We start from the raw sequence: 14416 nt of genomic DNA on the forward strand, positions 1-14416 counted from the left end.
AGCTCAGCATCTTCCTTATTTATTCACCAATGAAAATACAGTCTTTTCCTTGCATATTGCCTTACCCCATGTGAGAGACCAGGCTCTCAGTTCTGGTGGCTTGTAGCATAATGCCTCCCAGAGCAGAAAAGAAAATTTTAAGGAAAGCTCAGACTCTGTGCACATATTTCTGGGAAGCTCTGTCTTAGGAGAGGTAGAACCTTCAGGCAGCTCAATCATGGGTATAGCTGTGTTTTTAAATAGAAACTGAAGAATACACCAAATGTGGGGTCTTTTCATAGAATCATAGAATCGCTCCGGTTGGAAAAGACCTTAAAGACCATTGAGTCCAACCACAACCTAGCCATGCTACCCTAACTAACAACCCTCCGCTAAATCATGTCCCTGAGCACTACATCCAAATGGTTTCTAAACACATCGAGGGATGGTGACTCAACCACCTCCCTGGGGAGCCTATCCCAGTGCTTAACAACCCTTTCTGTAAAGAAGTGTTTCCTGATATCCAACCTAAACTTACCCTGGCACAACTTGAGGCCATTTCCCCTCATCCTGTCACCTGTCACCAGTGAGAAGAGACCAACCCTGCTCTCGCTTTAAGCACTTTTCAGATATTGGAAGAGGGCTATAAGGTCTCCCCTCAGACTGCTTTTCTCCAGACTAAGCAGTCCCAGTTCCTTCAGTCTCTGCTTGTAAGGCATATTCTCCAAGCCCTTCGTAAGCCTTGTTGCCCTTCTTTGGACCTGCTCCAGCACCTCAGTGTCCTTTCTGTACTGAGGTACCCCAAACTGAAAACAGCACTTGAGGTGAGGCCTCACCAATGACAAGTACAGGCATTGGTTTTCAGAAGAAAATGTTCTTGAACTAGGATGAATTCTTAGTCAAGTTTTGAATTGCTTCAAAATGCAAAGAGGTACTAGAGTTCTACTAGTCTACTAGACACAGATTTTTTAAGAAAAACAAAGCTTTCTCCTTACTGCTGCCTTTAGTTTCTGTAATTTGCAGATTTGCTGTGAGCTGTCTGAACAATGGAGGTTGACAGGGGTTGGGCAGGAAAACTGCTGCTACTCCAAAAACTGGGGAGGTTTCACCTGACAGGGCAGAGAGTTTTCAGACTCCAGTAACAAACTGTTGAGTCAACGTCTTCCTATGGTAGACAAGGCTGGAGGTGTGTGCTACCTGACTTTCCTGAGTGGATTCTAACCGAAGTAACTTTATTTGGCTGCAGAACCAAAGCTACTGTGCGTAAACTGACTACTGATCATGTCAGTTCTTCAGTACAACCTCGGAGCCTGTTTTCCTCTGCAACATGAAAAAGTTTCCAGCAGCTCTTTGATCCTTTCTTTTCTATTTACTTGCTCCTCCATCTCTAGAAAAACATAGCTATCACCTGCCATGTTTCATGCAACAATAGAAAGAAGAATGGAGCAGATTCCTTTTCTTCTTTAACAATACCTACATAATGACATTTATAAAAGATACATTTGAAATGAGACACCCTAGCTATCAATGAGATTACATACATTGCCAAATTCAAAATATATCAGTGTCAATTTTATACTAAATTTTCTTCAGAAAAGTACTCTTTATTGTTCATACACTTTGCAAATACCAGATATTACACTTCACAAGTTTCAGATAGAACAGAAACACTGTTTTTTGAAATATGAACAAAACATCCTCCATCCAAAGAAAGTGTGTTTTTGTGAGATATTTGATTGGAGCACACTCTATCTAACATTTATTAGATACTGGGAATGACTCCAAGACAAAACAAAGACAAACCCAAGACCAAATCTCCAAATTCTCAAAATAATAGTTTTTCATTTTAAAGCATATCCCAAGACTTACTACTCATGGAGAATGAGAAAACCTTCCATGGACCACTAATTCCAGAGGAAAAAGAGAGATCTCAGGTAAATTTGTCAGGTTAACTGTAAACTTTAATAGCTTTTTGAAACAAGAATGCTTCAGTTTGTGGCATTCATTTTCTGTTCATACAAACTTTATCAGAAGTATAAATATTTAGCACCGATGCTCTCCTATTTGTAGCCTCTGTAGGCTGTACCAGTGTCTTCTGTGAGCTGATTTATCAGTAAGCATGCAATGAGGGGAGCGTACAACAGAGTATTCTCACTTTTGATATATGGAGGTCAGAGTATGAATCATCTTCAAAAAACAACAACAACAACAACAACAAAACAAACAAACAAAAAAAACCACCAAAGGGATTTCTGGTTTTCAAGTTCACCAGATATTTGGATAACAAAAGAAACTTGCAGTGATGATATTGTAAGGTTGAGACAGGCTCTGCCAGCATGCAGGCAGCTCTCAACTCCCACAGGGCATGCTTCTTGGGCAAAAAATCAAGAAAACCCCAAGACGCAGTTTAACAGGTAGAATTGTACGTGGCTTCAGTGAGTTATCAGGGCTGGAAACACATTATATGCTTTTAGAATCCATAATAAAATTGTATTCCCATCCTGTGCAGAAGTACCTACTGATATGTAAGAATTTAAAAAAAAAAAAAAAAAAAGAGGGAAAAAAAACAGTCCAGTGTTTAAGAAGAGACCTGAGGCAGTATTCAGATACATAGGGTAAGGTGAGGACCGCATCCAGCACAAATATATGCATCAAACACAGAAGGTCTGAGGAGTGTGCTCTGACCTCAGAGCACGAACCAGGGTCTGGAGGCAACCACTGAATGAGCACTTTTGTTTTTTAAAAAACATGTCACTGTATTGAGCTAATTTTGTAAAGCATTTATCTGGTGACCATCTTTTACTTGAAAGATTTATTGTAATTGAATACGTTTTGAATTATTTGCATTTGGAGATCTTAAAATGTGGGCATATTCAATTAGTCTGCTCTGTGGTAAGTCTTCCACCTTCCTTTTTATAATTGTGAATGCTGATATATTTTCAGCACTTACTTTAGTTATGTAAAAGGGAAGTAATAGTTTCCTTTGCAGTAACAACAGATAAATTCAGAAAAATTAAACGTCATGTATTATGAGTTTTTCTTTTCAATGTTAACCTTTCCATGTATTAAAAGTGTTACAACTTTCCAGGAAGTCTAGATTATTACCCCCAAGAATACGATTGCAGGTACAGAATTCAGAGGGATTTGCAATTTCTCCTTCTTAAGGATCTCTGTTTTTCTGATACTGTCAATAGCAAGAAAAAAAATCCACAATTATTATTTAGTTACAGTGTACTTTTTTTTTTTTTTTTGTAGTACCCAGTATTTCATTTAGAACATAAAAAATAATTAAAAATAGACAATTTTTTTTCTACTTCTGTTCTCCTACCATATTAACAGTTTGAATCAAAAGTTGTGAAATCACAAAACTTCAAATGCAAGCTCAGGAGAGGAAACTCAAAGTCTAAGCGTCCATTATTTAAGACACCCTCACTATGACTAACTGCAGTGTTCAACTTCAAGGTAAGTGAATGTGTGTCTACTTTGCTAAAAGAGCTCTTCCATGAACAGTTAAAAGAATTCTTCGCTATTTCCACCTGGCAGAGCTATCAGTTGAAGAGTTATTACCCAGCTGAGCTTTGCATGATCCCTGTGAAGAGCCTTAACATTACAGATTAAAGTTTATCTAGAGAAATAGTCTGTTTTGTTCCATTTTGGACTGGAAGAGTGTCATGGCTGCAATCTCCTCTGTCCACATAAGGATTTTCATCCATCCTCAAATGAAAAAAAAAAAAAAAAAAAAACCACCAGAAAATATAGGAATTGTAATGAAACCAAGAAAATCATCTGCCCCATCATTCATAGTACTTGTTTCAAGAGAATAAAGCTTAATCTGTAGGTAGAGCATTTTAAAACACAAAAGTATGCTGAGTCAAATTTAATTATGACATGACCATTTTTTCAGTATTATTAGGTTTTACTAGCTGTGATAAGACACTGAATGAAACATCTGTAATATAAACAGCAAAATTTTCTTGAACAATAACATTCTTCAGAGAATGTACAACTGTGTACATTATAGTAATCTACAAGTAGAGCTTTCGGGGGAAATAGCCAGTGATGATGTGCTGGCATTTAACCACCTCCTCAGCCCCTTCCCTTTTATATTCAGCATTCTTCCTAAAAAGGTTGAAAATGTGTGACTTTTCAAATATGCTTTTCCAAAGCATCAGACAATTATGTGTAAATCCCTTATCTCTGCTGGTCAGCTCAGTCTATCTGTTAGTTTGGTGTGTAAACAGAGAGAAGAATGGTCCACACAGCTGAATGAGCCTGGCACAATCCACTGGCTGTTAAGCATAGAGTAAGTGCAAAAATAATGTAGAGGGTAGCCAGGAAGAATGGATTAAGAAAAGAACAGTAAATCATCTCCACTGCCTCTGGAAACAGATGTTTGTGTTTGTCTAATAACATGCCATGATATTTCTAGCAAAGAACAGCAATGTTGGAACTAAATGCGTCAACATTTTGATTTCTGTCTTGTAGTCACTTGTGATGTTTAATATAATTTGGCAAGAGATACAAAATCTAGGTCCTTCCTATCTATATGTTTTTTTTCTTCATTAAACTTCCCCACATTTGAACTGAATCCATACTTTCATACACACATGCAACTCTTCCCTCATATTAGATGTGATACTCACAGGAATTGCTGAAATTTAAGTGGAGAGGAAATGAAAGAAATTCTAATCAAGTTACAGCAGAGTAGAATCATATATGTACATTGTAATTCATAAAATTTCAGCAAGTGGGTTTTTTTTCCTTTTTTTTCTGAGGCAAAGACTACAAAGATTGTGCATAATGCATCCAGTATTTATTTTTATTTTTTTTTTATTAAACATGCTGTTTACAAGATAAAACCTTGTTGAATAACTGTCTCCTGTTTTTTGTTTCTAAGTAGAGGTTATATACCACCCAAATACAACATGCTTTCAGTGTAGAAGCTTATTCACACTCTTCTTATGTTTGGCATGAAGTAAAATATCTCAGGCATTATTGTGTCAATGAGACAACATTTCTCATTAAAATCAGCACCAAATAAGAATGTAACTTGTGACTAAAAAAATACCATAGAAATCATAATTACAACGTGTCAAACCAACAAGAAACTATTTGTATAACCCAAAATGTGTAAGGAAATACCTAAGCTATTCCTAATTTAAAGAATATGGATGTTTATTTATTTTTTTTCAGTTTGATGAATGCATTTTCATAACCTGTTAAAACAAGATCTGTTACAGAGCAATTAAAACATAACACAAATACAATCAGGTGGAAAAGTTATATGAGTGTAGTGGTCAGCCATACGGAGTTATTTAGGAAAGTATTTCCGCATAAAATATGAATGCATGCACAAATGAGCTATGACTAAACTACTTTTTATTGGAGAAAAGTCCTTCTTTTCTGTCTTTTGTTGGTTAGTGATCTTTAATAAAAAATGAATTTTCATTTTGAATACCAAAGAAACTACCACAACAAATGCTATGATCTTATGATATTATTATTTGAATCTGCAAGACTGGTGCTTTGCAGTACTGAAATTAAGCGTAACTGCTTGCAAAGATGATGACAAGAATTGTTACACAAGTTCTATGCTTATTGTGCTCTTTCATAAAATAATTACAGTCAAATTTCACATGACAAAGTCTGAAAGGTGTGGGTAACATCGGATGAGAAACTGTCAGGGAAGATGCACCGCAGCAATGTAGCAACAGTTAAACATTTAAAAGGTTGTTGACTCCAGCTGGTTTGAAAAAGTGGCCCAACATTTATGCTAAGGGAACATTTCTACTTCGGCAGCTTGTGTTAAGTATAAAACTAAAATCCCACCAATTTTAAAGGATAAAATATTATTCTCATAAATTCTTCCTTTTTAGATGAAACTTGCATTCAGAAACAGATTTTCTTTACAGCATTTCATTAGACAAAAATAGCAGTCCAGATAAGAGTTTAATTATACAACCTTTTTATCCCAGTTTTCCTTCCTTCCTTCCTCTCTCTCTTTGTCCCTCTTCCTTATACATTCTCTTTGTCTCTCTCTCTTTTCTTTTAGTTCCCCTTTTGCTGGATTGAACTGATGGTTTTTGAGTCATTTGTAATATGAAAAGGAAGATGAAACACTGACAAACCTTAAAGGCTAAGGGAAAACAAAACAAACCAAAACCAAACCAAAACAAAAATCGGGGTTTCTAACCTCATTTCTGTTTTTACAAATTTCTGCAAGAACTTTTCACATAGACTTCACAATACTGTGGAACGCCCTCCTTTCCAGCAAAAGAAATAGATGATAAAGATTAGATAAAAGATGGTTCTTAGAAAAGGAGAATTTATATTGTTTTATCTGTGATACAATTTAAAATACTTAAAAACTTTAGTGAAATGCAGAAAGTTTCAAGCTTTCAGCAAGAAAGAAGGATATTAAAAGGTTAGATTAGATATGTAATACTGGAAGCAGATTTTTGCAAGCATCTTTATCCAGGACTCCTAGTCACTCGATTTTCACAGGGCAATTGCTTGATGAATGAAAAAATGGTTAAAAACACTACAAAATTACTGCATAAATCTGGTGTGTTTTTCTACCATCTGGAAGTAGAATGAGCCAATCTTTCTACTACAATAATTGTACAGAAAATATACTTTTTTTCTTAATCATAAGTTATGAAAATATTTAGATGCAGTTTCTTTATTCCATGACTGTGCAATTTAACAAAATTTTGCTTTACACTGAGTTATTTTCTCTACACTATCTTCTGTACAATTTCATCTCTTCCAATTTGCAAACCATTTTGGAAACTGCTTAACCTGCTCTCTCAAAAAGGTTTTGATAAAGATACTAGACAAATCTCCATAATTCTAGGGATTAGCTTGTGTCCTATTATTCTGTTTTCTTAACTCTATTTGATTTCAGAAGAATTTTTAACCTAGAAACTATGTGCTCCCCATCCTCCAAATATTTTCCTGAGCAGCAAAATGAAACTGCAGCAACAAAAGTCACCCAAACATTTGATATTGAGACATAGTTCCATTTTTTCCCTTGTAATTAATAGTAATTTATATAAATTTAAGCATAGCTCATCATGTCAGCAAATATATTTTAAAGTATTCAGGAAAATACTGTTTTTGCCTTGTAATGTTAAATGGGAAAAAGAAAATGGCAGTTTTTTTAAGAGAAAATTAATAGAATTTCTTGATTATTGGATCAATCACTCAGCAGTCTAATAAACATAATTTCAACTTCATATAAAAATTGAGACTAGAACAAAATAGCCCAGAATCCTGTTTTGTCCCAGAGAGCAGGGCAGTGCCTAGACTCTCTCTACGTTTGATAGAGACAGTTTGGCTCCAGGAGAAAACTATTTTAAACTGAAATGTGATTTGAACAATCTGTTACAACCTTTACTGAACAGGAGATCTAGAAAAACAAAAAATCCATGTCATAGGTGAATTTTGGTACTGTGATTATGTTTTGGTATTCCCTCCCAAGGAATTTAAGGCAAAGTAATCTCTTCTTGCTTCCACTGAAGGCATTAGGAGTTTATCTGTTTGTCTATGACACTTTTGGGAATGCAGTAGATCCTATAATTTGTATGTTCTGGACTTACAGCACACTGTCTGGCAACACAATACATACTGAAAGTAATGCCTAGTATTAATTTCCATGGAAACTACAACAGGTACAAAGTACACAATAACACTATTTGATAGAGCAAATTCTCGGCTACAAATATATATATATATATATTTTTTCAACACAGTCATTGTTAGACATGCATTTTCACCAGCACTGAACATGAGCCTGCGTGCAGCACTCATGCATATCTGCACCACCAGAGGTGACCCACTGTCACCGCTGCTGAAACAGTGTTCACACCCACTGTTTGTCTCCATAAATGTTCAGCAAGTGTCAGTGAATTTCTGTGGGTGCCATTTTTTCTACATGGAGGAGTTCAATGACACACCTTTGTTTCATATGCACTTTCATGTCAGACACCATTTTCTCAGGCTGCCCCTCTGCTGCCATCTGTTATACGGCAACAACATGTAACAGAATACCGACGGAAAGGTTCAACTTCTACTGCCATACCACTAACATCCGCCTTTGATGTTGTGGACCAATATGATAAAATAGGAGGCATTATTTTGAAGCAACCCTTGTAGACTGAATACCTCGACTGCCTAAACTAAAATTATGTATGATAATTTGTGGCTTATTTCCTAGCTTTTCAAAGCTGCTAGCAATTAAAAATAGAGAAGTAATTTAAAAGTGAACAACAAAGATTTAACAACGTGGAAAACTGGAGATTTATAATTTTTGATTGCTAGTGCCATCTATCATTGCTCCTTTAGAAAATTCATGTCCTCTGCACTTTTGATATTTTGTATTAATACTAAATTTTCATGAGTTTCCCAGGAAACTGCAAAGCTATTCTGCAAAGGCTAATAAAAGATATTGAAATTCTTAGTCTATGTCAAGCTGACAAAAAAACTCAATTTAGTGTTTATTAACTTACTTCAGATCCCACTGCACTTTCAGGTATTTTTAAGAATTCTTTAGCTTCTGCTCACTGCATAGTGTTAATGTCCAAATCATTAGAATATTTAGATGTAATCTTAATAGAATAATACAACACACTGAAGGACTCTCAGATGACACTTGGGAGAAGAGAAATGTAAAGTTTTTGTTAATAATATAATTTGGGTGAAAATATAAGTAGACAGGATGTGTACTGAGACCAGTATTTTACATATCAGCGTTTGTATCACCATAAATCACTGAGTCCCTCAGTTTGTTAGAACACAAACTTAAAACTCGAGCTGACAAATCTGTAGCGTGGAAAGACCTCTTAATATTTAAAATAATATCTAGTTGCCAAGAAACAGGATAGAAAATAACATAGAGTTTAGCGATGACTAATCGCAGAAAGATTTTTGTCCCTAAAAGTAAGTTCACAGAGAAGGCAGAATTCTTCCATGCCCTGTATCTCCATGAGCCATTTCAGCAGAGCGTGGAACATGGTCAGTTATCTGAAAAGAGGAAGGAAGGATTTTATTTGTTTAGGGTTGTAGGGTTGAATGAAAATTAAGGGTAACTATGAAACTCTTCTTTAATATATCATGTGAGGTGTTACACTGGAGAAGAAAGTTGCTTCTCCATTGCCTACCAATGTATGAAAGAAAGTTTCTGTAGTCACGTGTAAGTTAGCTACTACAAGGATATAGCATTTTTGTCCAAGAGCTCTCTAATTTTTTAAGGGGGGGTATAGGAAGGGTGAGCATTATGTCTGCATCACTAAATACCCCTGGATGATTCAGAATTTCCTGAAGTATCCAAAGAAATACATAATTGATTTCCTTTGGATGTTTAGATTTATAACTTTGTTTGAACGTATGTAACTTGCAAATTTATTTTGATATACACATGCTTTCTTATATACAAGTTCTACAGTTCATGTAAATAAGATTGGATATTATGCTCAGTAGTTATGGAGAAGCTGATAATTTTTTAAAAGTTTTTAAATTTTGCTTGTTAGTAGGAAAGAAAGGGGGAAGAATATGCGAGCAGAATAATGTGAACTTAATGAACATAAGAAACCACAGATCAAAGTTTCAGTAGCATTTTCAGTAGTAGGTAGTGACCACAATTGCTACATGCTTTAGCATTCATGTTCCAGCTAAAAAACCTGATAAACCTGAGACTATATATATATTTATATTTTATATATTTAATATTTTCAATGTTATATATTTATGTAGTAATTGCTTACAAATTTGTCTAATATGTTATCCCTTAAATATGACTCTGTCCTTGGGCACCATTCTATGTATTGGGAAGAAGACTGTGAACACTTTTAGAAAAAGGTATAGTTATTTCCTAGTGAATATAAGAACAGAGACTCTAACAAAAATATGTCTTGTACAGTAAACAACTTTTTTTTAACTATAGTCTCAGTGAGAGTAAATACCTTTCTTCCTCTCCCAAGCATTAGGCTCTTATTTCAGAACTCATCTTTCTTTTACTGTGCATCACAAATATGTCTCTGAGAAGGGTTTTCAATTATATTTAAATGAAGAATTAAAACAAAGGCCTGAGGACTACTGTTACTGCAGTTTAATCATAGGGGCTTGTCTCTTCAGTCTTTTAATTATTTTTTAACAAATTTACTTTCTGATTTATGTGAAAAACTTTTAGCCTTAGTCTAAAAGTCTCTGCTTTTACTTTCCTCATACCATGAACCTCATGAGTATAAAGCATGTCAAACAACTTCCAACCTGTAATGTCTGAGGAGTTTATTTGGTCAGGTGTAGGCTGCATATTCTGACTTTCCCCTGGATGACTTCTCCAAGGGTTATATACACATCCACTCCTGATGGTGCTAATTATTTTCTGTCTTTTAGGCTTTACACGCATACCATGCTTCCTAAGGTTAATGTGTTTCAAACAGAAGTGAGCTTTATATGCAAAGCCATCTATATTTTCTCATACAGTGTCTGGTGTCTGTACTGGTAAGCAGTTTTTTCCTCAGATATGTCAGAGGATATATTCAAATTGTACTATTAGAATAGTCCACTCAAAAGCATTTGGGTAATGACCAATATTTTTGTATGCAGTGCAGCCTCATTTTCTGGCTGAAAGTAAAGCAAAAATTTGTGCCAGTAAACATGTGAAATTCAATGGTTAAGGAGCCAACACCGACATTTGAAGTATACAGGTATTTAGCAAATCAAATCTTATTTCCATTCTACTCACTTGTCTTTCATGTAATCACAGCATAAAAGATGAAGCATTTGAAAGGCTGTAAATTGTCTCTCCACTTTTTCACTTGCAAACTTATTTTGAAGGATTTTTAGTGGTGACTTTTAGAGGTACTGAGGATATCACTTACAGAAAAAACTAAAGGCTCTCTTTACAATTCTCCCAGAAAGGATCATCAGTAGTTCTACAGGAAATTTATTTTTATATTCTATAATTTCTGGAAGAGAGAACTGTAATGACAGATCTCAATCACAGATTCTGAAATGTTCATCTGCCTACTGACTTGTAGGCAGAGAACTGAAAGCTAAAATGAGTATCACACATAGCTTCCTCTTATACTATGAAAAATCCAGTACAAAAATCAGTTCTATGAATTTTTGGCAGAATATTTTCTATGGAATTCAACACATTATTCTCTTTCTACTTCATTTTTATGAACCAAATAAGAAAACTGATGCAATCTCCCTCACATACTTGGTATTTCCACTTTTTTTTATTTATTTATAAAAAATTATTTCTACTAATTTTCTTTTCATTTATGTTGCTTCTCTTGCTAAACATATAAACACCAGTCTATGCCAACAGTGAAATTAGACCCTTTCTGTTTATTGTTTAGAGCTTAAATATGGGATAAATTGGAAAGATGGGAGGAACAGTAAGAGTAGCTGGAGCAAAATTATTTTTGTGGTGCAAGATTATTTTTGTGAGATATCTGTGGTCTTGGACATAAAATAGCTCTGTGAAGGAGAGATATTACATAGCTTCCTTTTATAGTAACTCTAAACCAGAAATATCTTTTTCCTGGCAACATGCCATGAGAGGGAAAAGGTCAATGCAAAAACTACCCTCAGTTCTTTATCAACTTATTTTGCTTGGTTCCAGTGAGGGAATCAATAAAATTTTATCTGGATCTTGTTCTCACAGAACACAGGGACTAGCTTTCAGTGTATCTATTCAGTCATCTGTGTGGACTTAAAGTGTTGTCTAAGAGTGGGGTTCATGAAATTTCCATATAAGCCATTTCTAAGAAAGGAAAAAGCAATGGCGATTTTTATTATGTGTTGAAGACTGAAGGTTAATTTTAGGGTCTCTGAATTTTATAGCTTAATAGATGTAAAAATAAAATTTTAAAAAAATATATATAGTGCCACAGACTATTGTTTGTGGAATTGCTAATTCATTAACTTCTGAAAACATTCACAGTAGTCTTTTTCCTTCTGTGAAGCCTAAGTACATTTATTATCAAGTTTTTGGTGAAAAGCATGATGAGATTAGGGTTTTTTTCTTTTTTTCTTTTTTTTTTTTGGTGGGTGTTTGCAATCAACAGGTTCTGTGTGAAGAGTTGATTGGCAACGTTTTAAAGTTTAAATATAAATAAGGTCTGGAAGACATGGAAGATAAAGACATCAGAACAAATTAGAAAAGATAGTAACAATGCAGCTGTGTTAAACTGGATTAAGTTTAGAGCTGGGAATCATGGAGTAGAATAATGAGAACCAAGCTACTAGATTATCCTGCTTCATTTATGCTGTGTTGATTATGAGGTATCTGAATGCTAAATAGATTATACATGGAAACTTGGAAGACAAGCTCTCATCCTTTTTATAGCAAAGACAGAAGCACTGAAAGATTTATGAATCAAACATTTATTTTCATAGGAGACAATCAGTACCCCACCATTTCAAAGCAAAGGTAAAAAAAATATTTTTTAAATTTAATTTTATGAAAAATTGTTTTCCAGTGTAATCATTGCTCATTGCTGAAAACATTTTTTTTTTTTGCAGTCATCTTTACCCAGTAGCTTTTCTGTAGTTATTTTCTGAGTCTTAAAAAAACCCATTTTAAATTTAGCCTCATGAAGAATCATTTCAGTGTAATCACTGGGTGTTGTTGAATATGATTGTCTTGCTGTCAGCCTAATTTGTGACCCTTCATAGCTATGTTTTGGTCCTTTCTGTCAAATTCAGTCTCTCTACTTTTTGCTCCAGAACTGGTATTCCAAAAAGTTTTAGAAATACGCCAGCCTCATGAAATTTGCATACATGTATTTTAGGAAAACAGATTCTGAAGTGTAAATTTTACGTAGGTTTTGAAAGGTAAGTAGTAAAGACATGAAATAAGAAACAATTTTTACTATACTTTGCAATTTTTGTTGAGGTCTGCCTCCTTAATTCTACACTGATTTATATTTATGCAGTAAAACATTGCTAATCAAAACTTCAATCAACCTTATATCCTGCAGACTGCAAACACACAGAAATGATCACTTCATCTTTTTCAGAAAAAAAAAAAAAAAAGCAGTAATACATAAACATTTAGTAATTTCATACAGGAAAATTTATACACAAAATATTGATATATAAATTCCATTCATGAAGGATTTTTTCTCTTAATAGATAGCTACTTCTCAATTTTAATTTCCCTATACAAATAGACCTAAGGGTACCGTCTTACACAATTTTGGTAGTCATCCACACAATTAAAATTAATTGTCATTTTTAGCATCCCCGATGGCTTCAAGCCTCAGACTATCAATAGCTGTCATACCTAACAACAATCACAATGACATACTAACAACTTTAACAAACTCATCAGCATACTGTCCCACAGAGTGGACCTACTTAAGCTTAAAAATAATATTCTCAGTGAATTTTCAAGTGGGGCTTCATTTATGTCAGACTGGACATACGACCACAGTGGAAAGATCCAGAAGAAGATCCTGAAGAATTTTAATAGTATTTTCTCTTGTAGAAATGAAAGCCTAGGAATCAAAGTAAGATCTTCAAGCATCTAAAAGCTTCCCATAAAGATGATAAAATTCAGATCAATGATTATAGGCAAAAAGTTCAGACTAAGACTACTGGAAACCCTATTTTTGCATTTTGCACTAATTAGTCACAGGATAAAGCATGCGAAATATTCAAGCACTAGAGAATGGAATCCAGAATTCATTCATTCTAAAGGAGCGGCCACATGAATGAAATCACAAGTTTGTATTTTCTTATGTGCCTCTTCTGTTACTTTGCTCCTCCAAGGCGCAGTAGCAGGAATGTGGGCATTTTCCAATACAGCCAGGCTTATGCACAGAAAATTGAATGACATCATTTATTGGGGAGGGGGGGGAAGGGTGAAATAAAAGGTTTTTGGTAAATGGGACATGGGAGCATAAATGAAATAAGGAGGAGAAAACGAGATACTGAATAACTAGTTATGTAGCAAATGATGCAAGCAGCCATCCAAATCAAATATAGTACGGTTGGTACGGTCTAACAATTAAAGACTGAATTACCATATACATGTACAAAAGAATCTGATCATGATCAGAATTAATAACTTTGCATTTTTCCAGTGGTTGTGTGATTTCCTTTTCCATCTGAACTTTTTTTTTTTTTTTTTTAGAATATAATACTTTAAGTAATGCTTACATATTACAAAAATGAGGGTTAAAAATAGAGGTATGATACAGCCCTTTAAAAGGCATTCCTTGACTGGAAACTTTTGACCTCACCAGATGTGTATTTGGATAATCTCCATTGCCAGCTGGGGTGAACCTGTTGGCCCTGTATTGAGGAGCCCCACCTCTGCTGGTGGCTGAGCAGGGCTCCACACTTAGCTCCCTGCAGCTCTGGGGAATTGTCATTCCAACTCAGCTCTAAATGCAGGACCCAGGGCAGGCAGATGTGG

Source organism: Gallus gallus, chromosome 1 (genome assembly GCF_016699485.2).
Source record: "Gallus gallus isolate bGalGal1 chromosome 1, bGalGal1.mat.broiler.GRCg7b, whole genome shotgun sequence".
Lineage (NCBI taxonomy): Eukaryota > Metazoa > Chordata > Aves > Galliformes > Phasianidae > Gallus > Gallus gallus.